Below are 26,630 nucleotides of genomic sequence, written 5' to 3' on the forward strand. Positions count from 1 at the left end.
CACTGTCTCCAAACAAACAAACAAACAAACAAGCACAAACAAACAAACAAATGAACATCAACGTCTTCTGAGTCAGGCAGTTGGCAAAAGATGAAGTTTTGACAACTGTTTGTTAAAAACAGAAACGTATCTGGACAAATTAAACTATTTACGATTTGCTGAGTTCCTCCTGGGTGGTCAGACACTGCTCTGGAGGAGCCTGTGGTCTGGCAGAGGAAATGCTCACAAGGGCATGTATGAAAGGAGGAAGCAAGAGTCCCCAGAAAGTGCTGTGAAAAGTCAGGAGGAGGTGAGGCTGAAAGCTGAAGAAGCCAGGAAGGTTTCCTAGACGGGTGGCTTTCAGAGCAAGATGTGCAGCCTCTCTCTAGGATCTGCAGTCCTAGCGCAGGTGGGGAAGAGCAGGGCACTTACTCAGCCGCAGACCTTTCCTGGAGGTGTGATCTGGGCTTGGATGGGAAGCGCCAGCATGTGACAGGGTCCTGAGGCAGGGAAATGAGCAGAGGTGGGCTGGAAACGAACCGGTGAGTAGAGAAGAGAGGAAAGGAGGCTAAAAAGGTCCCATTCATTCCATCTCTTCGTGTCTTAACTCTGAAAGAGTCAGAGAACTCCAAAGAAAGACTGCTCACGTTTTAACACGGGTGGTAAGGAAGATGAGGGGGTGTGGGATGTGAGAGCAGAACAGTGAGAAAACATCTTGCCCTGAAAGCCACGCCTCTAGGAAGCCTTCCCTGGTTTCTTCGGCTTTCGGCCTCACTTCCTCCTGATTTTTCCCAGCACTTCCCAGGGATTCTTGCTTGCTCCTTTCATATGGGCCCTTGTTAGTATTTCTTCTGCCAGCCCCCAGGGAACTGTGAAAATAAATAACTGCAGGCTGGGTGCGGTGGCTCAAGCCTGTAAGCCGAGGTGGGAGGATCGCTTAAATCCATTTCAAGACCAGCCCTGGAAACATAGTGAGACTCCTTCTCTACAAAACATTAAAAAAAACCCCAAAAAACAAAACAAACAAAACAAAACAAAACAAAAAACAGGGTGTGGTGGCAGGTGCTTGTAGTTCCAGCTACTTAGGAGGCTGAAGTGGGAGGATTGCTTGAGCCCAGAAGGTCGAGACTGCAGTGAGTGGTGACTGTGTCACTGAACTCCAGACTGGGGAACAGAGCAAGATCCTGTCTCTAAAAAATCAACAAAAAGAATTGCATGAATCAGGTCAATCTGCAGGCTTAGGGGACCAGGTGATGTGTTAATTGCATAGTTGGACAGCAGCATGTGATGAGGTAACCAGTCCGGGGAGAGTCCAGTTTGGGGTGTCAGAGGGTCAGGAGGAACAGCTCCACCGTGAGGAACCCCATTTAACCTGATTTAGAAAAGGGAAGGCAGAGAAGCATCAACGTTGAAACAGGATTCCCTAGTGACCACAACCGTTGCAAACACTACACCTTTTTGTGGTTTAGGGTTTTATTCCTGTAATATGTTTCTTAGCCTTATAAATCCGGGGCTTTACACCTTCCTGGGGACTTACTAGGTGTCAGTGGAGATGCGGTTTATTAATTGTATTCTTTTTAAAGAATGAGTTGCTCCTATTTGGCTTTCACAATGCAACTAATATTTTTGATGCCTCAGGTTCTACGATGATTCTAGTTCTACGAAGGCCTCATTGTTGGGCGTTTTCTACTTTTTTAAGCAATGAAAAGGTAGAAAAGCCTGGAGCAATTTCTTATGTGTTTGACACATATGTTGAGGGATATTAAATAATTGCTGCCCAGAGTAAAATATAACAGGTTTTTATGGCCAACCCTTATGTTGACAGAGTGGACGGTCTGGTAGCTATGTATACTTTTTCAAAATAAATGCATCTCTGTGAAATGAGCTGTCAGGAGGACTACAGGTTCTGGAAGCATGGAGTAATTAAGGAGCAATCTATTGGTTCCAAGGAACTGACATTAATGTTGACACACGATGTTTGTAGGCAATTCGATCTATACCAGTAATTCACTTTCTTCCCTACAGCAAGACTCATTTTGTTCCTAAGTCATTGGAGGCATTATTAGAGATTTATCTGGTGGCTTTTTAAAAGCACATTATTTACTACAGTGTGTGTGGAGCCACCACTTATATTCATTGATCGTAATAAGTATGGCATTAGACCAGAATTTGGATTCAGGTTTTTAAAATCTAATTTAGATTCTTTCCCTTGATTACACTGACATAGGGCCTTAGTATTGTTAAAACTGAAAAACTATACAGCAAATTTGACTCTATATGCAATGATCTATCAATCGAAGAGTAAAAATGGAAACCAGTTACTCTGGCTGGTCACAATCTTGTATTAAAATGACTGCTTTGGGCCTGGCATGGTGGCTCACGCCTAAATCCCAGCACTTTGGGAGGCCGAGGCAGGTGAATCACCTGAGGTCAGGAGTTCAAGACCAGCCTGGCCAACATGGCGAAGCCCTGTCTCTACTAAAAATACAAAAATTAGCTGGGTGTGGTGGCGCATGCCTGTAATCCAGTTACTCAGGAGGCTGAGGCAGGAGAATTGCTTGAACTTCGGAGGCAGAGGTTGCAGTGAGCCAAGATTGTGCCAGGTCATTCCAGCCTGGACAAGAGCGAAATTCTGTCTCAAGAAAAAACAAAAACAAACAAACAAAAAACCCAAAAGAAACTGAGCTTTGTTATAATGATTATGATCATTTTGTCTTTGTCATTTTGTTTCTTAGTATCCCAGAAATTTTATCCAACCGACATTTTTGATGCGGAAATGTGAATGAAATCTCTTTTGGTAGAACTACAAGAAAGATTTTAAAGATTATGTTTTTTACAGTTTTACTGACACGAACTTAGTAAGTAGCATAACGTCATCAGACTTATCAGATTCAACTTTTATGTCACAGAGTTGTGAGTTGTTGTGAGTTGTTTTTCAGTTCATGGACCCCCCAGGTTGAAGGTCACACAACCTGAGCATGCCCAGGTGAACCAAGCGTGTAGGAACCTAAGTGCTTGGACTAAGGAGTGGGGACTGAATTAAGAAGCGAACACCCCATGGCAGGGTCCAGTCAGATCACGCCTCCCAGCATCACCTCATTGCAAGTCAGATCATCCTCATTACCCTATGGTTATAAAACCTGACCTAGCCTCAAGGTCAGGGAGACAGATTTGAGCGTTTCCTTCAGTTTCCTTGTCAGTCTACTCACAATAAACCTTTCTCGCTGCCAAAACCCAGTGCTTTGGTGCTTGACGTTCCCTTGCCTGAGGGCAAACGGACCTAGTTTGGTTTGGTGACAGTAGTTTGTGTGTTATTTTAGAACTTGGGTGTTTTAAAATTGTACTGAGATATTCATACACAGCGGTAATAATCCCTAAAGTAAAACTGTCATCATGAAAACTTTTTGGGATGGAACAGCTCTTTTTTTTTTTGAGACAGAATCTTGTTGCCCAGGGTGGAGGGGCAGTGGTGTGATCTAGGCTCACTACAACCTCCACCTCCCAAGTTCAAGCGATTCTCGTGCCTCAGCCTCCCGAGTAGCTGGAATCACAGGTGTGCACCATCATGCCCTGTTAATTTTTGTATTTTTAGTAGAGACAGGGTTTCACCATATTGGCCAGGCTGGTCTTGAACTCCTCACTTCAAGTGATCTGCCAGCCTTGGCCTCCCAAAGTGCTGGAATTACAGGCGTGAGCCACTGCACCCAGCCTGGAACAGCTCTTTGAATGAGAAAAGAATAAAGTCAATTAGAAAAAAAAAAAAAGGCTTCAAACCTGAGCCTGATTCAAGCATTTTAAATCTGTCTTTTAAAGACCATTCCAAAACTTATGCTTTTATCATAAAACAATGTATTGGTAATTTATTTTGAATTATTCTTCTGTTTTTCTCCTTGTAAGTGTATTTCCTCAATGTCTTACTCTGACATGCCCCATGTTAGTAACTGAACCGTTATTAACTATTGATCTATACCAATAATTCGTTTTGTTCCCTACTGTAGGACTCATTTTGTTTCTACATCACGTGAGGCTCCATTAAAGATGTACCTAGTGGTTTTTTAAAAGCACAGTTTTTACTACCATGTGCGTCTAGTCATGATTTATGTATGTGTATGTATGTGTGGGTGTATATTACATATATGTGGTGAGTGTATATATACATATATATGTATACATGTGTTCACAACATTCTGATATAAAGGATATGTCAGATTTATATGTTCCTTGATTTAGAGAAAAAAGGTTGATGACTTATTTTTTCTGTTTTCTAATTTATTGGGAAATACTATATATGTACATTTAACAATAGACCAAGGGAAAAAATGAAAGAATGCCTTCATCTTGGTGTGCGTATTCACACGCTATTCAAAACCACCCCACTTCCCTTTTTCCTCTTTGCTGCACTGATGGTTCTGAGCACTCTGCTAATGTTATAGATACCCAGGATTGAAAACACAGACTTTGGAGATCTGGACTTGAATCCTCTCTCTGCCACTTGCTTGGGCAAGATTCTTAGCCTCCCTGAGCCTCACTTTCCTCCTATGGAAAGTGGAAGACCGTCATAATGGCCAGCATGGTGGTGGTGTGAGGATTACATGAAATGCCATATCTGAAGTGTAGGTACAGCACCTGGTATGTAGGACGCACCCAGTGAGGTGTAGCTCTTACTAGCAGCCGTGATCATAGTTGAAGTGCTGTAATTGTAAACTTGGTGATGGTGGCAAGAAAAAGGCCACTAACATTCACCCTTCAATGTGCACTGAGCTAGTAGCATTGTGTCATGGATGCTTATTGAGCCCGTGCAGCTAATACAAGGTAAGCTGAAGGACAACCCAGAGGAAAATATAATTGAGAAAATACATGACTACTTTCTTTTTTTTTTTTTTTTTTTTTTTTTTTTTTTTTTTTGAGACGGAGTCTCGCTCTGTCGCCCAGGCTGGAGTGCAGTGGCCGGATCTCAGCTCACTGCAAGCTCCGCCTCCCGGGTTTACGCCATTCTCCTGCCTCAGCCTCCGGAGTAGCTGGGACTACAGGCGCCCACCACCGCGCCCGGCTATTTTTTTGTATTTTTAGTAGAGACGGGGTTTCACGGTGTTAGCCAGGATGGTCTCGATCTCCTGACCTCGTGATCCGCCCGTCTCGGCCTCCCAAAGTGCTGGGATTACAGGCTTGAGCCACCGCGCCCGGCCAACATGACTACTTTCAAACATTTACAGTGACCCAGAAGTATAAGTGGGAGGAGCCATGAATGATTTACATAGAGGATCTACATCTCAGATACTTATGGATTACTTAAGATAACAGACTCTGTACTGGGCATTGAGGACAGAAAGATACATAAGACAAGGTCCTGTCTTCCAGTCTTTCCCACTCCTCTGTGTGTGTGTGTGTGTGTGTGTGTGTGTGTGTATTTGCGTCTGTGTATCTGTATTGGGGTGGTGAGAGCCAGAGAAGAAAACTTGATGGATGAGACCATAACAGATGAACTCATCTCCCTGGGTGATGTCCAGGGCTGGTTCCATGCTTTCACCCCAAAGAGTTCATAATGAAATGGAGAGGATGGATAACTCAAGCTGCACCTGACCTCCTAGAAGAATGCTGTCCAACAGTGAGCCACATAGGTAATTTTAAATTTTCTACTAGCCAAATTAAAAAGTAGAAACAGGTGAAATTAATTTTAATAACATCCTTTGTTTAACCCAATATATCTAAAACATAGAATCAATATACAATTCTTAATGGGATATTTATTTTATTTTTTGAATTACATCTTTGAAAAGTGATGTGCATTTTACACTCAGATTTCATCTCTATGTAGACAAGCCACATTTCAAGGGCTCGATAGGTACCTGTGATTAGTGTCTACCTTAAGGGACAAGGTAGTTCTAGAGCTCTGCTACTCAAAGTGTGGTTCTTGGCCTCACAGCCTCACAGCGCAGATATGCCCTATGTCCTTTCCACCCCTCCTACATTGGAATTTGCATTTTAGCAAGATCCATGGTGAGCCCTCAGAGTTTGGGAGGGGCTGTCTGATGACTTGAAAATCTCATTTGAGGAAACTACACACCCTCCCTTCTAGTCATATTTGTGCAGTACATTTCCTTATCGTAGATGAGGTAAACCATCTTATCATAGTTGGACCAAAGGTAGAGTTCAGTTTAGCCCTTATTGGAACCAGTGGGATATAGTTGGGTTTTTCTTAGTCGGAAGGTTGAGCTATTTGGCAGAAAATGAAGGAAAGACAGGACAAAGAAGAGATACGAGTGTTTATTCAACCACAGAACAAATGACATCACCATTCTCATTGGAGCTCTTCTTTTCTGACATATGTTTTGAAAGGGAGAGAGGAGGGAGGAAGGGAAGAGAGTGAGAGTTTCCAAATTCATGAGGTATTCGTTATGTCAGAGTTCTTCCCCCAGGGTTAGCCTCATGAGCACATGAGCTTGGAAGGGCCTGGCACTTGGATTAATGCTCTGCTGTTGCAGTGTTGAAATTCTTGACAACTGGGTCCTGCATGTCTGCTTTATACCGAGCCCTGAAAATTATGTAGCTTGTCCTGCCTCCCCTAAATGTTCACTTACTACTATCCACCTGCAGGTGTAAGAGAGTCACACTGGATTAGGTAGGTTTTGGGAGGCGTTTTCTCTTTATGTGTGTATATGTATGTGTGGGTATATATTATATATATGTGGTGGGTGTATATATACACATATGTATGTATACATGTGTTCACAACATCATGATATAAAGGATATGTCCTGGGCCGGGTACGGTGGCTCACGCCTGTAATCCCAGCACTTTGGGAGGCTGAGGCAGGCAGATCACGAGGTCAGGAGTTCGAGATCAGCCTGGCCAGCATGGGGAAACCCCATCTCTACTAAAAATACAAAAATTAGCCGAATGTGGTAGCATGTGTCTGTAATCCCAGCTACTTGGGAGGCTGAATAGGAGAATTGCTTGAACTTGGGAGGTGGAGGTTGCGGTGAGCCGAGATCACGCCACTGCACTCCAGCTTGGGCAACAGAGAGAGACTCCGTCTCAAAAAAAAAAAAAGAAAAAAGGAAAAAAAAGGAAATGTCCTGGATCAGCTGGATCAGGTAGGTTTTGGGAGGTGTTTTCTCTTTCACTTCCCCATCACCACAATCTCTTTATAGCCAAGAAATGAAAAAGAGGTAACACAGGCCTTTGGGAGAATTGAGCTCAATAATGCATGAGATAATGGTGCTCTGAGGCAGGATTTCAATGGAAGGCTAGGTGCTGTAACTATGTAACAAAACACCAGCACAGGACAAAGAGTAGGTTTCTCAATCAACAAGGATAAACAGCCCCACCCTCCCAGCCCTGTCTCCAGGTTTACAATTATCTGCAGTGTTTGAATAGAGCTCAGGGATCTCTGGGCAGTGACAATGAGTCAGCTGGGCCCATTCGGGCTGGAAGTTTTATATGGGTGAAAGTTAAAAATGTTAACTTGTTTCTATATTGTCAAAATTGTAAACGAAGAATAAAAGGATATTCTCAAGTTGGGTCATGAGGGAAAAAAAAAAGTGTATTAGTAGTTTTAGAGCTCAGACCTGAATCAAATGCCTGAATCAGATGAACTACTCAAAGCTTTGAGACCTAAGAAAGTCACTTCCTTTCAATACTAATGGACTCGGTATCATTTGTAATGCCTGCAACTCAGTTTAGGCGGAGAGTCAGCCACATTGGCGTCACCTGGGGGCTGATTAGACCCCCCCACCCACCCCCGCCCAAGATCTTGGACCACCCCTCCCACCCATCCCCACTGCGGACCTGCTGAGTAAGGATTTGTGTTTTATCGAGATCTACAGGTGATCTGTGTGCCTGTTAGAGTTTGAGAAGTGCTGTAACGCTGTACTCAGCAGCTACTTATCTTGGCGGTGGTGGGAGGGGATGAGGGAAATCTAATCCCTTCACAGGTGCATCAACTTAGTGCCTAAGACTTCTTGAAGCATTATGGGAAAGCGAGGGTTCTCAAAGTGTGGGTTTCAGACTGGCAGCATCAGCAGCACCCGGGAGCTTGTGGCAGTGCAAATTCCCAGACTCCACCTCTGATTCTCTGGATCAGAAACTCTGGGAGTGGGGCCCCAGAGTCTGTGGCTTCATCTTAGCAAGTCTTTCCAGTGCTTCGGATGCATGGCAAAGTGGGAGAACCACGCTGTAAAGTACCAGTAGTCACAGAGCAGGAAGAGATTTCCACTGGTTGTACATTTTAGTTTGGAATGCGTGATCTTGTCACGCAGAGTCACACATGGAATTGCACGTTTCATAAGGCAGTCATTCTAACTTTGAAAGAAGTCACGATGCTCTCATTCGAAATTTATTTTTATTTCGGAGGGAGATTTGGACATGGAAAGGGATGGCAAGAAGTGAAATGACTGGACAAATAAAGAGTATGAAATGATCTGGCAATTATTAACCTGGGGAAGCGAAGAGTGAAAGAAGCCATCGAGCCACATGTTATCTCTGTAAATGGTGAAGTGACTCACCTTAGGGCTCACCGGGAACAGGAAGATGTCGTTTCTCTCTTGCCTCCAAATGGTAAGCAGGGACCGTGTGTCCTTCACTCAGAGCTGCTTGAGAATCAATTACAATAGGTGGGATGCCATGATAGACAACAGTGTTCAGAAATCATCAAGACACAGTCCATGATGCCAAGGAAGCAGCAGCCTAGTTAGAGAAGGTGACTAATCGGGAATTGTGTATAATGTTCATGAAAAGATTTGTGGATATAGAGGAAGGATCCCCGAGTAAAGCTGGGTGAGAGGGAGTCATTGAAGGTTTCTGAAGGTGCAGAGTTTGAGGGAAAGTCCTAGCTGGAAAAGCACAAGGACATGGGGGTGGCCCACTCATCCCGAAAGTGCAGCGATGAGTTGTGGTGGTGGGAGGGGATGAGGGAAACTGGCAGATAAGTTACAGCCCATACATCTCAGAATTCATCCATTCATTCCACAAATATTTACTCAGTACCTGCTGAGGGCCTGGCACTGTTCTAGGCCATGAGGATACTTCCATGAGCAAGACAAACAGAAATTCCTGCTGACAAGGCTTCATTCTAGCAGCGGGATATAAACCCCACATAGATAATATATATGTAAATTACAAGACAATGTGATGTAATCACACTGGAAAGGTAGAGAAATGGCAACCGGAGGTGTGAGATGGTGTAAGAATCCTGTAATGCCGTCTTCTACAATGGGAATTTAGGTCTTTAATGTCTTAAGTTGATAGACCAAGAAATAGCAGTGTAAGCATATTCCTTAGAGATATTCAAGTTAATACCAGAAACAAAAGCTAAAAGATTTCAGAGAAAAAGATTCAGGAGTGGGGACACCAGGGGCTGCTATTTTTTACTATGAACCTTGTATAGTATTTGATGTATTCATTCATTCACTCACACATTCATTCATGAATCCACAAGTCTGTGTAAATATCAGTGTGTGCAAGGTTCTGTTGCAGATGCTGGGGATACAGTAGTTAAAAAAACACAAATGTTTCTGCCCTGGTGGAACTTAGATTCAGGGGAGGGAGCTAGAGGTGAAGAGAGTAGGTCAGAGGAGAAAAAGGAAGGCTGGCGGGGGGCGGGGGAGGGGCGGTGCTGGGGAAGTTGCCCTTGAGTGTAGAGAGATGAGAATGGGCCTCCCTGTGAGAGTGGTATTTGAATGACAGCAGGAAGGAAAGAGCCATATGGCAGCTCAGGTGCAAAGGTCTACAGCAGTTTAGGTGTGAGTGTGGGTGGAGCAGTGGGGACGTGCAGGTGCTCAGGGATGGAAGGGAGCGTGGTGAAAAGGACCTCAGCAATTCGGAGGTGAATGGTGAGGGATGTGGACAGCATCATTTGGCAGGGACTCTGCCTTTTACTCTGTGATATGGGAAGCCACTGAATTTTGGCCATGGAGTAATTCCCTATATCTTTAAAAAGAGGCACAAAGACCACACCTCATAAATACTGACATCATATTAACAGAATAGATAATACACCGCTTTTTCAAATGTATCTTTTTTTCTTTTAATCGCTAAGAGGGAAAAGTAGTATCAGTGGCAGCATGCACACAACACACACACACACACACACACACACACACACACACACACACACACACAGAAGAAATGGAAATAAAAGCTAAAGAACAAACTACTAATGATTCAGAGTGAGACCCCTAACACCTCCTGAATGGGGGCAAGAAGCTCAGGACTCTGGTAGCTCAGGCAGAGTCTGAGTAACTGGTGTTACCTCTCTTCATGCATCTACCTGATCCACCTGTCCTACCCACTCCTCTGATCCTTAGGAATTCTGAGAGGCTGGTATCACCCAGGTACAAGATGAAGAAGTCTATTGTGCCCTGGAGGGAAATGGCGAGAGGTGCAGTTTAGGAGGATTCTCAGTCTGGGAGGAGAAGCTAGCTGAGGGCTTGCCACAGATGTAAGCAGGAACACCTGGCTGAAGTGGGAATGAGGCAGAGGCTGGAAGACACAGCAGAGTGCATTAGGACAAATATCTAATGTAGATGATGGGTTGATGGGTGCAGCAAACCACCATGGCACATCTATACCTATGTAACAAACCTGCACATTCTGCACCTGTACCCCAGAACTTAAAGTGTAATATAAAAAATAGAAAGACATTTTTCTACGGAATGTGAAGGCTACTTCAGTACCAAATAACAGTCTCTTGTGATGAGAGCACCGTGTCTGCCAGGTGGCATCTGTTGCACAGCACTCTGCTGTGCCTTCCAGCCTCTGAAGTGGGCTGAATGCCCACTTCAGCCGGGCGTTCCTGTCCCTGCAAAGGACACAAACTTGTCTTTTTTTATGGCTGCGTAGTATTCCATGGTGTATCTGTGCCACATTTTCTTTATCCAGTCTATCATTGATGGGCAACTGGGTTGGTTCCAAGTCTTTGTTATTGTGAACAGTGCCGCAATAAACATACATGTGCATGTGTCTTTATAGTAGAATGATTTATAATCCTTTGAGTATATACCTAGTAATGGGATGGCTGGGTCAAATGGTATTTCTAGTTGTAGATCTTTGAGGAATCGCCACACTGTCTTCCACAATGGTTGAACTAATTTACACTCTCACCAACAGTGTAAAAGCATTCCTAAGAAAAATGCCTTTCAATCCTTTACCCTCATTTCGCGATCACCAAACAATTTTCTGATACCTAATTCAGTGTGCAGGCACATTGATCCCAAGACAGGTGCGTGGTATAATGGCAAAACAACAAGACAACTTCCATTGTAAATGAACAGGGCCTCTTGTTCCTTGGGTTTAGCTGGCTCCCTTCCCTTAACTCCTGACCAACCTTGGTAAAATAAAATTTCTGAACCTTGAAGCTTGAGGACTGGACCTTTGCCAACAAATGTGTGTTGAAGAGTGAGCATGGGAGGGGCAGTGAGTGTAGGGGCTCAGGTGGAAATACTCCGCTTCTCCTATGCATTGCTCCAGCGTGGCGCCTGCAGCCACAGAAGGAAGCACAGCACAGGAGATCCAGCAGGGTGTCCCATGAAATGCTGCATCCGAAGGATGGGCCAAAATATCTTGGCTTCAATAAAGAGCCGTAAAGGGGTGTTAAGGGATACAGTGTCTAACATAGAAAGCACGCTGTCCATGGTTATTAAGCGAATGCATGGATGAACAGGAGGAGTCCAATTTATCTGTTTTAAAGAGGAAGACATTTCTTTGTGTTTTTAATCTTTCTTGTTTTTATGGTGTCTACTACCAATTAAAATATATCGTGCCATGTTCCTTAATTAAAATAAGAAATTTGATTCCATGTTTCTGTTGGTAAATGATCATATAAGAATCATTCATGTCAGCTTTGTTCTGGGAATGAACACAGGATATGGGGTCAAGAGACGTGGGATAACTCTGTTACCATGACCTTTAAGGAAATAGTATCATTGAAGAGAAAATGGAATATTTGGGTTCTGAAGTCATAAGATTCCAAGACTTTTAAAGTGTTTATTTAGCTCTGGTGCCCTCTGCTGGACGATTGGCTTTCTTATTTGCTCCTGTAATGGATGGATATGCTGTGTGGCTGTAGAGTTCCCTCCCTCCCTCCCTCCTTCCTTCCTCCCTCCCTCTCCCTCCCTCCTTCCTTCCTCCCTCCCTCCTTCCTTCCCCCTCCCTCCCTGCTTGCCTCTTTCTTTCTTTCTTTCTTTCTTTCTTTCTTTCTTTCTTTCTTTCTTTCTTTCTTTCTTTCTTTCTTTCTTTCTTTCTTTCTTCTTTCTTTCTTTCTTTCTTTTTCTTTCTTTCTCTTTCTTTTCTTTCTTTCTCTTTCTTTTCTTTCTTTCTCTCTCTCTCTTTTCTTTCTTTCTTTTCCTTCCTTCCTTCCTTCCTTCCTTCCTTCCCTCCCCCTCCCTCTCTGTCTCCTTTCCCTTTCCTTTTCTTTCCTTTCCTGTTTTCCTTCCTTTCATTCTTTCATTCCTTTCTTTCCATCCCCAGTTTTATATTGAATTATAATTAGATTCAAAAGAAACCTTTCAGCCAGTGATCCTCATCCTTAAACTGCATATTAGAATCTCCTGGGAGACATAATGTTGTAGGCTAAGGATATAATTCAGGCTTTTACTGAATTATAAAAGCATGCTGTGTTCATATCCTGGAGGATGGAATTGGGCCACAGTGTTTTCAAGTCTGAAAAATCAGACGCCACAGTTCTTTGTGTTTTTAATCTAGGGTCCATTGCCTTAAGTCCTCATGGGCATTTTAAGAAATAGATCAAAGTATTTGATGAGCTCAGGGTATGGGCACCCATACTTTCTCCTCGCTTTATTCTTCAAATTAGTCTACTTAGAATGTACTTTCAAAGTTCTGCCTAATTTTAAAAAGACAATTGTTGGACTGAGTTGCTGTCCTACCCTTTTTCTTTAATTGTTATTTGACTTCAGACTCTTCCTGTAACTCGTGTGTGTGGTTTTTACTCTCATAATTGACACTCCTCTGAAAAATGGGCCAACAGAAGGGCTTATTATTTGGGCCGCTGTGGTCATGAAACCCAGGTTCACATTGATATGATTGCAAAACTTAGATGCATGCACGAGTCCACACATTAATTTGCTTAGTATTCTTACCTTTTAAAATGTTTTTGCTTCTCAGGCCCTTGCGATTTCAAGTCAGAAGTCCCTGACCTCTTAATGCTTGTGTGTGTGTGTGTTTTTTTTTTTTTTTGACACAGTCTGCATCTATTCCAGCCTCAGTCCTCAACCTCCACTGCTCTGTATAGCATAATCCCCATGCAGTCCCACAGTTACAGTCAACAGGGCCTTTCCTCCATCTGTTGGCAAACATTCTGTTCTTAGAGCATCAGAGAGTGAGGCAATGACAAGATCACGATTTTAACGTTTCTACTTTCCTGGAGCTTCTTTATTGGGACACTGGTGTTAAAAAGGAAAAACAAACCAACAACAACAAAAAAAAGCTTAATTAAAAATTTTCTGTATCACGTGGAGCAGTCCTGCCTAAATGACAATAAGATACTTGAAATCACAGCCTCTATTTTCATCAGTCAGAGGAATTCAGAGGAGGCTCAGGAAAATCGTGAGGACAGAAGGCTGTGTCCTGAGTCCCTAGCCTACAATCCCTGTCTCCATCAGTTAAGGAGCGCGGCCTCTTCACAGCTGCAGTCTCTCCTATCTTTGTCAATTGTCGATGGACCAATTATATTCAGGTTGCCTTTTGTAAGGGTCAGCAGAGTAGGATCCTGGCAATTTCATATGATTAAAACTATTTTGAACAAGAACCTTGGCTAGGATCTATTTCAAACGAGGAAGAAAGTTCTTTTTTCACTGTTATAGGAATTAATGAGATGTAGAAGGCTGTAGTGTAAAAAGTTTTTTTTTAAAAATGGGGTTAGGAGGTTTAAAGGAGATAAAGGAAAACCTGATTATCTCTTGTTTTAGTAGTGGTTCTTTGCCACTGTACATGTAACACAAACTACTTAAATTTCAAGATGCTACCATCCATTGGGCATGAATTATGAATGTTTGATATTCCTTGATTCCATCACAAGACCTGTGTGGATATCGATCTTTGTCCAACCCGAACCTTGGATCAGGAAAAGGGATGAGTTCAGGTTTATGTTGCCCTAGAGCCAGCAGGGGGTGCTCGTGCCCTTCCTATTCCAAAAGGTTGCCGCAACCTCTCCTAGGCTCAGGGCGAAACTGGTTTGTAAATCACCATTACCATCCTTCTTTCTCTGTGTAAATTGGCATTTTGTCAAGAACAACATTACTTCTTAGTGAGCAACAGTTGACCAATTATCTTGAAAAATATTTGGGAAGCTATACAATTTTAAAAGTAAAAAGCGAAATATATCTTCTATTTTTAACTTTTCCTGTAAACATGAATTACCTGCGGGGAAAAGTAGATGCTTTTCAATCTTCTAAATGATTGCACCAATTCTAAACCATCCAGGTGTTTTGAAATGACCCACAGTCGTCTTTAATAGCATGAGAAGGGGCCAAGGCTCTCTCAACTTTAGATTTAATAGCCTGCCCCCTTCAATTGGCAGAGATATTGATAGAGATAGGCCAGACTGTTCTGCTGTAATGTCAACTAATTTTCTCCTGCTCTAATATCTATAGTACGGGATTGACTTTTTTTTTTTTTTTTTTTTCTGTAGAGGCCAGGTCATAAATATTTAGGCTGTGTGGGCTGGAGACACTGTTGCAACTACTCAACTCTTGTGCAAAAGCAGCTGTAGACAATATGCAAACAAACATTCATGACTGTGTCCTAATAAAACTTTATTTATAATTTGGCCATGCCCTGTCTTATTGATAGCCTTCCAAAACAGTCAATACCTTCCATATATCTGTTATTTTATGTTGTTTATAAACTCAAACTCTTTTCTGATTAAGAGGAAAATAATTGAATCTGAAAGTCCCTCAGGTTCAACTCTTTTCCCAGTGCCTGGTCCCCCTTATAACACTCTTAACAAGCATCATTGCCCACTGCTCGTAACTGTCAAGCTTTGTGTCTTCCCTGCAACACAAGCAGTGGCCCCCAAGAGCAGTCAGCGTGATCCAAATGCACAGAAGTTTTTAAGGAAATAGCACAACAATTTAGAAACTAAGGCTGCTGGAATGGTGAGCTTTTAATCTTTTCATTCATCGCAGGGTTTAATCCGTATTTGAAAAGAAAGGTGCCACGTATAAAACTGACAGGCACTGACTGGCCTGAAATATCCCAGGAAAATCTGGTTTCAGATTTTTCTAGGAGTTGATCCAAGAACATTTTTCTTTCTGCCTTTTGATCTGTTGAAAGATCCACAAGATACTTGGATGCCTTAAAGACATAAATGCCAATACGGAAATAAACTCTGACGAGTTGTCTTGTAATGGGAGCCAGCTCTTAGAGAAGGGATAATTGTAAGGGTAGGAACTGAAACTTTTTTGTCTACTACGCGACCTTCTCAAACCCTTCTTTCCTTTGTACTTTTTCTATGAACACATGGTTCTTCCAGCTTGGAGTGGGTTTAGGGGAGACTGAGAAAACAAGATGGCTGCCTGCAGTATTAGTTTTTCTTCACCCATCTTAAACCTCTTCTTCCCGTCTCCATTTTTGAGAGCGAGAGGTTACATGCTCCTTTTCTTCCTCTAGAAGAAACATTTAGCTGGGGCTGACACAAAGGCGAGGACATGAGAAACGACCATAGGAGAAGCCCTGGAGGCAGAAGTCTAGGTCTTTGCCCCTTTTACAGTGAGATAAATATCAGAGGTTACTGGAGGCACCCAAACAAAATTGAGGACAGGAAGCAAATATCTGAGAGGCTCCCAGACCTCTGTCTACTGTGGGACCCAAATGAGCACATGAATCCCTTCTAGATATCCTTTGGATCCTTTAATAATAGCACAGGCCAGGCGCGGTGTCTCACGGCTATAATCCCAACACTTTGGGAGGCCGAGGTGGGCGGATCACGGGGTCAAGAGATTGAGACTATCCTGGCCTACATGGTAAAACCCCGTCTCTACTAAAGATACAAAAATTAGCTGGGCATGGTGGCATGTGCCTGTAGTTCCAGCTGCTCGGGAGGCTGAGGCAGGAGAATTGCTTGAACCTGGGAGGCAGAGGTTGCAGCGAGCCGAAATTGTGCCACTGCACTCCAGCCTGGCGACAGAGTGAGATTCTGTCTCAAAAAAAAAAAAAAAAAAAAAAGGTAGCAGATACCACTTGAAAACTTTTATTATAAAGCATTATTGGAGTTGGCTATGAATTCTCCTCCTCACTCACGTCTGGTGGGGCAAAACGGCGAGGATCAGATACCACGAAGATACTGGAAGTAGATCAAAGCCTTGAACTCCCAGTTGCAGACTCTACCTACCATGATCCCTACCTGCAGGTGTCTGGGGTTCCTCTTGCCCAGCCTGCTCAGTCTCTGAACCTCTAGGATGGGTCTCTGGCTTGTTCAGAGGTGCCAGCTCCCAGCTCCCCTTCTCCAGTCGCTTGAGGTCTCAGGGGTGCCTCTCTGAAGAATATAGTTTTAAACTTTGTTTGCTGTAAAAACATAGCAGGCAGGTGCTTGTCACAAGGGGACTTATTTCTTCCTTCTGCTTCATGCGATGGGGAGGGGTCTGATTGTGGACATCTGCTGTGCTAAGACAGCCACAGTGTGGTCTGAGACAGAGCCTGGTCTTGGCCACTCTGACATCTGGCTGACTGAGAGACAGCGTGGGTGGGTGGAAGAGAGAAGGTTTGCGTGCTGTCATCTCCTCCTTAGGGCCCTATTGACCTTTGGTGGATCCGCACTTGAGGTGTCGACAGAGGAGAGAGACAGAGAATGCCTTGTCTCCTGTAGAAAGGCCTCTTTCGGAAACTTCCAAGCACCTAACATTGTAGGAGGAGAATAGGAGATTGAGAGAGAAATATAAAAAACCATGTTCCCACAATAAGATCTCCTACCACTGGCTCAGCCTTCTGTCCATATGGGAATGGTTAGAAATGCTACCTCCTTCCCCAGGGCTGCCAGCTACAAGTGTGCAGCCTCCCCCAACTCTTAGCACTGCAGCCAGGTGTAGTTATAAGTAAACTTTGGGGTAACTTATCCTTGTGTGATGTGTGTAAGTTAGCCCTTTCTTTGATTAACTAAAAATACATAAATTAGATATTCTCTGGTTTCCCCAAACACTGGTAGCAGTGAATTTTCTTGGAATGCCCTTCTTTGGTCTGCTGGCTGATTATTATTTTCAGACGACACTAATGACAGCCCAGATGTGATGTCTACAAAGCCCCACATTAAGGCGCTTGCGTAGCAAACCTGCCATTCAGGTAATGACGGCCGCCCTCTGGAAAAACAAGCTGAGACCACACCGGGGAAGGCCTTGGATACTTGAGAAGGGTGTGAGGCCAGTCACAGGAGTTGACTCGGTGGATCGGGGCATAAGAGTTACGGGTGGCTTTATGAAGCTTTTGTGGAGCGTGGGAGAGTGGAAAGAGCTTTACTGAAAAGACATGTTTTCTTTATTTCCCAGCTCAAATCAATTTCCTTATCATGATACAAGCAAAGGTAATAATTATTAGGATTACTTACCATGATTATGGGTGACAGGAATTGCAGTTGGGCACAGGGACTCTTTTGTATATTTTAATTTCCTTCCCTGAAGTTCTAGCTTCCTTACTTTGTCTTCCTGATAGTGACTCACATCGCAGTAGGCAGGAAGCAGGTATTTAATGACCACTTCTTCATTGGTTCTTTATTCCAACTCCATTCATTCCAATACAAATTTCTTGAAAACAAAGAATCATGACATCCATAACACAAATGAAAGCAGCCCGTCTAAGCTGATTTAATTTAGTATGGAATAGGACGCAATTTCACAGTTAGAGTTACTGTTGTTTTTTTTTTCTTAAAACTTCAGCCATCGTTTGGTTCACTGAAGAAAGAATTTAGAAAGATTTTTATAAGTGAATACTCACTTGTACGTAAATGGAAGTATACTTTTTAGTGCTAGTTAGCTAACACAATAGGTAATCCTGGACAAGTGTTTTCCATTCTCTACCGTGAATCTGATTTGTGAAGCTCTCATGGCTTGTGCTATGCATGGAGTCTAGGAAAAATTTGGGACAAAGTGATCGATCTTAACTTCTAGACTTCATTCTGTCTTCTGTTCTTGGTGAGAACCTAAGAAACATCTTCCTTCCAGGCCTGACTTAGTGCTCTTGCAGGTTTAGCTTGCTTGGAGCAAGACTGTGCTAATGGGATTCTAACGATGCCACCTTTCCTGCTGTGTTGTTTATCCTGTTCAGTCGATAGAGGACCTGTTGAGACCGGTTTATAGACACGACACTCACTGTGGGGAATGCATCGAATCGCCAATTGATCGAAATCACCCATAATCTTGTGACTCGGGGATCAGCAGCCTCAGCATCCTCTGGGAGCTTGTTAGATGTCCAGAATCTTGGGCCTCAACCCAGAACAATTAGATCAGAATCTGCATTTTAACAAGATCCCCTATGATAAGTATGCACATTAAGATTTCAGAAGTACTGACATACAAGACTTGGGACTGGGTGGTGACCTGAAACTACTGCTTCCTAGAGTGCTGGGGATGATACATGAACATTTTCACAATATGTTTTTTTTGTGATGAGTCTCTGGATAAAATATTTTCAGCTGATGACTGTTGATGGTGTTGGGTGTATCTGTGGCCTGTCCATTATTACTACCCTCTCTTTGTCTTTCTTGTCCTATCATATTCTGTGAGTGTGTGAGGAAAGAAAATTTTGATAGAAAACAGGAGTGAGTGTGGAGTCTAACTGGACAGGTTGGGGTCTGAGGTCCTCCAGGTTTGGAACTTGCTAAGCTCTCAGGGAAGCAGTCACCATCCCTGATGCTGATTGGTTCAGAACACGCCTCTGTGTGAAAGCAGTGGATGTTTGAGGTTTGATTAATGTGAAGGTAGCTTTTGGTCATAGAAACCTGTCCTCTGGTCCTAAGTGTCTATTTCTGACTCATGGATCTTGTTCTAGTACCAGGTAAATGACGTCAAACTACCCATTGCCTCCGAAAAATACGAGTTCTGATTTTCAAATACAAAATCCAGATTTCTCATCCCTGGGCTCTTACCTTAGATAAAAGTCATTGGCAAGGGCTCATCAAAATGTGTTGCCCATATTCAGATTTTACATAACTCTCTAGCAAGCATTTTTGACTTGTGTGGCACAAAGAGTAAATATACCGGGTACAAATTCTATTTCCACCATTTTATAGCTGTATGACCACAGGCAAGTTAATGCAGTCCATTTGAGCCTCAGTTTCCCCAATCGTAAAATAAAGATAACGATATGCCACAGGGTTTTGATAAATGTTAAATGAGATGGTGAATGTATAACTCAGTCAAGGATACTTGTCATTTAAAAAACTTCTGGTCCATGTGTATGTATGTCACATGCATACATGCTATGTTGCCTATGCATACCATGGAATTAGCAAAAATCAGCTTGTAGTTTCTATTAGATGACTCATAGTTTTATTAGTTGAATTCCCATTTAAATTTCAAAGAGAAGTTTGGGTGAGTAGGACAATCCATTTACTGAAATAGTTATACACACACACACACACACAAAATTTCAAGGTAAAACTTCTGAATATGATTAGATCATCAGATCGTTAGGTATCAGAAACACGGTCTTTTCCTTTTTGCATGATCTCACCTCCAGTGTATTTTAGAAACTCTCTAACCCTCTTCAGAGAGATGGTGACACGTAGATGTTGTAATAGAATAGATGAGATGGGAATGAGTCACACATGGGAATGAAAGTAGGCATGTATTCATTTGGAAAACCAATGTTGTTACCTTACGGAAATAACCAACAAAATACTTCGGGTGATATGTAAATGCCAAAAATCTGAAAAGTATTTATTGATTAAAGGCTGTATAAAAGTATAGCACTTGGAGTATAGCATTGTGAAGAATCATGGCTAGAATAAATGAATTATACTCTTAATGACTTTTAAATATTATGACTAGAAGCTACGTAATAATTATGATCACCTTAATTTGTAAATGACTTATAGTTTCTTGGTGAAGGAGAACATTGCTTACCTATGTTGAAAAGAGATCACCTTTCAGTGAAACTGTTGATTTGTGTGCTATTGTAGACATAAATATTTGCAGAGAAATTGTTAATGTCCCTGGAATGAGGAACTAAAAGAGGGAGTCAAAAGGAATTGAAACTCAAAGATAAAAAAAGAATCTCCTTGGGCATCCCAGTATGCTTCAGTGAGGAGCAGGGGATGCCCTGACTCCAGATTGGAGCTACCCTGCTTGGTCCCACTTGGGAAGGAGCAGAGAGGAGAGCTGTGACCATCATGTGCAATGGCTTTACTCTCTACCATCTCTGAAGAGGGTAGACCCTGGCTTTCCTCTTGAAAGTTTTGATGCTTCATCTATTGTTGTTAGACCAGGACTTTCATAGAAGTCCACATCAGTGTTCAAATGACTAATATGCTGATCAAAAGTTTGGTGGGATGCAAATGAACTAATTCACCTTAAATCAGCTATTGTCACTGAGCAAATAATAGAGTCTTCTGTTTAAAATACTCTGTTTCACTTGCCTATTGTGGCATGAAAAATGACCCCAAAACTTATTGGCTTAAAACAACTACCACTGTATTTGTTCACAATTATTTTGTGGGCCAGAATTTTGGATTCAGAATAGTGGGGATGGCCTGTCTCTGTTCTGTGATATCTGGGGGCAGCGGCACTGTCTTGAATGGCTGGGAACTGGCTGATTCATATGCCTGGAGCCTCAGTTAAGGCTGTTGCCTGGATTCCTCAGCTTTCCTTGGTGTGGGTTCTCCAAGAGGCTAGCTTAGACTTGCTCATAGTATGGTGTCTCAGGGTAATTGAACTTCTCACATGGTAGCTGGCTGCCCATAGGGCATTCCAAGAGGATAACCCCCAATGTGAAAGCATTTAGTAAGCCTCTGCTTGTGTCAAGCTTGTTGATGTTCCTATTGGCCAAATCAAGTCTCATTACCAAGCCCAGCATCAACGTGGGAGGCGCTAGAGAAAGGCATGACTGCTGGAGGCATGGATTCATTGGGGCCACCAATACCTACAGCGTACCCAGAAAATAAAACCATTGTTTTTTTTTTTTTTTTTTGAGACGGAGTCTCGCCCTGTCGCCCAGGCTGGAGTGCAGTGGCCAGATCTCAGCTCACTGCAAGCTCTGCCTCCCGGGTTTACGCCATTGTCCTGTCTCAGCCTCCTGAGTAGCTGGGACTACAGGTGCCCGCCACCTCGCCCGGCTAGTTTTTTGTATTTTTTAGTAGAGACGGGGTTTCACCGTGTTAGCCAGGATGGTCTCGATCTCCTGACCTAGTGATCCGCCCGTCTCAAAACCATTGTTTAAATGTGAAATTTAAATATACTTTTATAAATTTTTAAATTTACTGTTATAAATAATGGTATTATTTATCCGTTTTCTGTTGTGCAAGACCAAATAGGTACATGCGAAACTGTGGTACAAATTGCTTCATGTCCATGAAAGGTATGGTTAGAAAGATGTTATTTTATCCCAAAGAAGTGGCATGCTGTATTATTTCACACAAAGTGAACTATTCAAAATCTCTAAGCTAGGCCGAGTGTAGTGGCTCACGCCTATAATCCCACCACTTTGGGAGGCCAAGGAGGGATGGCCGTTTGAGCCCAAGAGTTCAAGGCCAGTCTAGACAACATGGCGAAACCCAGTCTCTACAAAAAAATACGAAAATTAGCTGGGCATGATGGTGTGTGTCTGTAGTCCTAGCTACTTGGGAGGGTGAGGTGGGAAGATGGCTTGAGCCTGTGAGGTTGAGGCTGCAGTGAGCTGAGATCATGTCCCTGCCCTCCAGCCTGGGTGACAGAGTGAGGGAGGCCCTGTTACAAAAAAAAAAAAAAAAAAAAGGAAAAGGTAAAGAAGAAGTCTGTAAGCACTAAATGTCTAGATGTAGTCTGTGTTAACGCACTTATAGCTATCTGTAAAGAAAAATCCAATCTTTCATACATACCTCTGGCTTACTTTTTTCTTATAATTATTGACGTTTTTTCATATTGGTTCCAGCTTAGAGAGGGCATAAGTTATTTTGGCGTTTGGTAGTTCATACATTTATAATTGCTATTTTTAATTTGCTATGAATTAAAAAATACAGTATGCTTTCTTCAATTCTGCTGTTTTCATATGTTGAAGATGCTGGAATGGATAGGAATGAGACCTGAGTCCCAGAGGGCTTGGACAACTTTTCTAATCTTTTGCTTCCTTATCTCTCAAATAAGAAGCTTCGATCAATTGATTTATATGTTTATTTTTAACGCTGATATTTTTGATTTGAAATTACATGTGATGCTTTAATTAACGATTTAGAGAAATATAAAATGTTCATTTGGGAAATACTAAAATAATCTGATATTTCTTTAAGGAAAAAAAATTGCTTCTTTGTCCTTTAAGTTAAATTTTAGTCTCTTGGCTTAGAGATGTTTGCTTCATGGGTCTCTTATTTGCATATATTACTATTTTACTTTGCTTTGACAAAAATCAAGAGGTAAAAGAAATGAGGCGGCTAAAATAACACAGCAAATTTCCATAACAGAAACTTACTGCAGGAGCCTAACACTTTGGAAAAATATTTGATTAAGTACCTGGAAGAATTTTGCTAGACTTAAGTGGAAGTTTGCTTGCAGAATTTTGTAAAATACTTTTCTGATTTTCTTTTCTTTTCTTTTTTCCAGACAGATCTTGCTCTGCTGCTCAGCTGAAGTACGGTGTTGTGATCAAACCTCAATGCAGCCTGTAACTCCTGGGCTCAAGGCATCCTCCTGTCTTGGATCCCGAGTAGCTGGGACCACAGGTGCATGCCTCTGTACTGGCTAATTTTTAAACTTTTTGTATAGACGAAGTCTCATTCTGTTGCCTAGGCTAGTCTCAAACTCCTGGCCTCAAGTGAAACTCCTGCCTCAGCCTCCCAAAGTGCTGGCACCACAGGTGCGTGCCACTGTGCCTGGCCACTAAAATACTTTTCTAAGTGAAGTATTTGTCTCAATTCTAAGTTTTAATTCAGCTGTATTTCCTGGAAGTAGTTCTCTGCAATTCTGTAAAATGAAACTCTAATCACAAGTGCTTGGGAATTACGTCCTTTTTTTTTTTTTTTTTTTCCAGTTGTCATTAATTCCTGTTGGGGGTATTGAAAAAATTAGTAATATGGGGAACATACAAACAGATTAAAAAAGCACTCACCTGAAGGTACTAAAGTAGGTTCTCAAACTTGGCTGCACATTATAATTATTTGGGACTCTTTAAAACAAACTGATCGCTGGGTCCCAACCTCCACAAGTCCTTTTTTTTGTTTTTGTTTTTGTTTTGTCTTTTAATACAGAGTCTGGCTCTGTTGTCCAAGCTGGAGTGCAGTGGCATGATCTTGCAATCTCGGCTTACTGCAACCTCTGCCTCCTAGGTTCAAGTGCATTTCGTGCCTCAGCCTCCTGAGTAGCTGGGATTACAGATGCCCGCCATCACACTGGCTAATTTGTATTTTTGGTGGAGATGGGATTTCATCATATTGGCCAGGCTGGTCTTGTGTGCTCCTGATCTCAAGTGATCCACCCACTTCGGCCTTCCAAAGTGTTGGGATTACAGGCGTGAGCCACCACGCCCAGCCAAAAGTCTTGATTTAATTATTCTAGAATGTGGCCTGGGCCTTAGAATTTTCTCACCCCCTCCAGGTGATCCTGATGTGAGCCAAGTTTGAGAAACCCTGCACTAAAGAAACGTCCTTGGGTCTCCTTCTGTTCCCCACCTTTTGCTGCCAGAATTTGAGTCCTTACTCCCTGCTCGACTTTATGACCTCTTCCCTCCACATACTGTTGCTACATTCCTTAATAATGAATTTTTATGTTTAGTTCCCGATTTACACATCAGCAGCAGGGTAGGTGTGTAAAAATAATGGTGAAGACATGAGTCTATAAAGGTGTGCATTTGATTGGATTAACAATATTAGATGGATCTATCTATCCACTCCACCATTTTATGACACTGTGGGTAAATATGCTAACATAAATCCTAAATTCCAAAGTAATACATTATACCTCTCTGGATTAGTCATCGATTTGTTTAGTTGGATTTTGGGTTATAGAACAATAATTGCTATATATTCAAAGTGTTTCTGGAATGAAAACAATAGAACATATTGCCACTCCTTTATGTGGGTTGGGTGTGTGTTGGACAAATTCAAATACAAACAAAAATTTCTTTGGTTGGTAATTCACCTGAATGCATAGGCATTAATTGGTTTGTAATGGGCATTTTGAAACATTTTTACGCTGATTTAAGTGTGGGGGAAGATTATTCTGTGTTACCTAGAGCCAAAAATCATGCAATTGTCTCTTTATTCAGGCAAATGGTTTCATTTCTCTCTTCTTTCCTCTCCTTAGTGAAACAGAGGCAATTTATTGATAGGATGATTAGCCATCCCAGTTTGCCTGGGACTAATGAGTTTCTGGGCACACTGGGATGAATTGGTCACCTTAATTGATACAGTGAAAATTAATAAGACTTTAAAGATATTTTAGGTCCTTGCATGAAAAATTATTCATGTTATGATTTACATTACCAAATCATATATTAAACTATGATTGTAAATGGAAGGTTTGTGATTGTTTTCTGGATCTGGTATTATAACTTTCTTTTCAGGTTGTCATATTATTTTTAGATATTCCTCAAAAGATTTTTCCAGCAGAATTAAAAAATTCACCTTGAGAAAAATATGTATATTTTATGCATATTTTCTAGATTTCAGGAAAGAGATAATAATAATGTCCAAAACAGCAGGATGAGTTGGTGCTAAAACAGAGAAAAAAATCATTTTTAGATCTGCTTGGAGAATACAATACCTAGCAACATAAAGAAGTTCTTTTAGTAAAATGAAGTAGAAAAAGAGAACCGAATGAAGTCTAATGTGAATCCATTCTTGACCCAAATAACATCAAAAGTCACCACATACGGCCGGGCGTGGTGGCTAATGCTGTGATCCCAGCACTTTGGGAGGCTGAGGCGGGTGGATCACCTGAGGTCAGGAGTTCAACCACCAACATGGTGAAAGCCCATCTCTACTAAAAAAGTAGCTGGGCACGGTGGCGGGCACCTATAATCCCACCTACTTGGGAGGCTGAGGCAGTAGAATGGCTTGAGCCCGGAAGGCAGAGGTTGCAGTGAGCCGAGATCACCCCATTGCACTCCAGCTTGGGCGACAGAGAAGACTCCATCTCAAAAAAAAAAAAAAAAAAAAAAAAAGTCACCACATACAAATACTGCACAAAGAAAACTTAGTGAAGATGTTTGTATACTGGTTATTTTTGAGTTTCTTTGAAATAGTAAAGATAAATTATTAATTTTACATCAGAGAGTTAAAGTATTTTAGTTAAACCAATAGTACACTTTTGCTAGGGTGTGGTTATTCTGTTTTTTTTTTCTTTTTTCTTTCTTTCTTCTTTTTTTTTTTTTTTTTGCCTAATTTCAGATCGTTAAGGGGTTGGTTTTCTATTCTTTGGCGTTAAAGATCAGAAACACCAATTGTTGCCTTAAAGAGAAGATGAATCCAATTTTAACAGATGCTCCATTCAGAAAATATCAAAAGCAACCCTTTAGAAAAGAGTATTAAGCATAGAGACAAAAAATATGCAGGGCTTTGCCAATGTATCAGATGACAATGGGACTAAATCACACCCATTTTTGGTTTAACAGCTGTTAAAGGAGTTAAGAGACCTGGATCTAGATCCAGCTGCACCGATCCAGTGAGTGTTTGGGTAAATGCCTTCACTGCTCTGGGCCTCCGTTGATTTGCCTGTAAAATGGGAGATTTTGACTATCCTGTGTCTACAGTCTCTTAAATGGTTAATATCCTATAATTCCATGTGCAGTATTCTGACGATGTCTTAGTGGATATGTGGATTTCCCCCCTTCCTTTTCTCCAGCAGTGCTCCTTTGCACCAGTCTCAGAACAGGGGCCCACACTCCTAAATCTGAGAAAATGGCATCTTCTTCAGAGGACAGAGGTTCGTAGTCTCAGTGGTTTACTCACCTGCTACAGCTCAGCATGTGATGTGGTTTTGCTGTGTCCCCACCCAATTCTCATCTTGAATTGCAGCTCCCATAATTCCTATGTGTCATGGGAGGGACCTGGCAGGAGGTAATTGAAACACGGGGGCGGGTCTTTCCCATGCGCTATTCTCCTGATAGTGAATAAGTCTCACAAGATCTGATTTTTTTTTTTTTTTTGAGACGGAGTCTCACTCTTGTTACCCAGGCTGGAGTATAGTGGTGCGATCTTGGCTCACTGCAACCTAAGCCTCCTGGGTTCAAGCAATTCCCCTGTCTCAGCCTCCTGAGTAGCTGGCATTACAGGTGCCTGCCACCATGCCCAGCTAATTTTTCTATTTTAGTAGAGACGGGATTTCACCATATTGGCCAAGCTGGTCTCGAACTCCTGACCTCAGGTGATCTGCCCACCTCGGCCTCTCAAAGTGCTGGGATTACAGGTGTGAACCACCACGCCCAGCTGAGATCTGATGGTTTTATAGAGGGGAGTTCTCCTGCACAAGCACTCTTGCCTGCTGCCATGTCAGATGTGTCTTGCTTCCCCTTTGCCCTCCATC

The 26,630-nt window shown here is 42.2% G+C and overlaps 1 long non-coding RNA gene across 2 annotated transcripts; it reads left to right on the forward strand.

Moving 5' to 3' along the window:
* The first annotated feature begins 5,402 nt into the window (after nt 1-5,402).
* LOC105472194 (uncharacterized) lies at nt 5,403-25,757 on the forward strand. 2 transcript variants are annotated; one of them, XR_011615285.1, is made up of 3 exons: nt 5,403-5,597; nt 22,713-22,831; nt 25,720-25,757. It is a non-coding gene; the product is annotated as an uncharacterized lncRNA (long non-coding RNA). The 2 variants fall into 2 exon arrangements; XR_011615286.1 differs by lacking the exon at nt 5,403-5,597 and adding an exon at nt 8,430-8,535.
* The last annotated feature ends 873 nt before the right edge of the window (nt 25,758-26,630 follow it).

Source organism: Macaca nemestrina, chromosome 17, assembly GCF_043159975.1.
Source record: "Macaca nemestrina isolate mMacNem1 chromosome 17, mMacNem.hap1, whole genome shotgun sequence".
Lineage (NCBI taxonomy): Eukaryota > Metazoa > Chordata > Mammalia > Primates > Cercopithecidae > Macaca > Macaca nemestrina.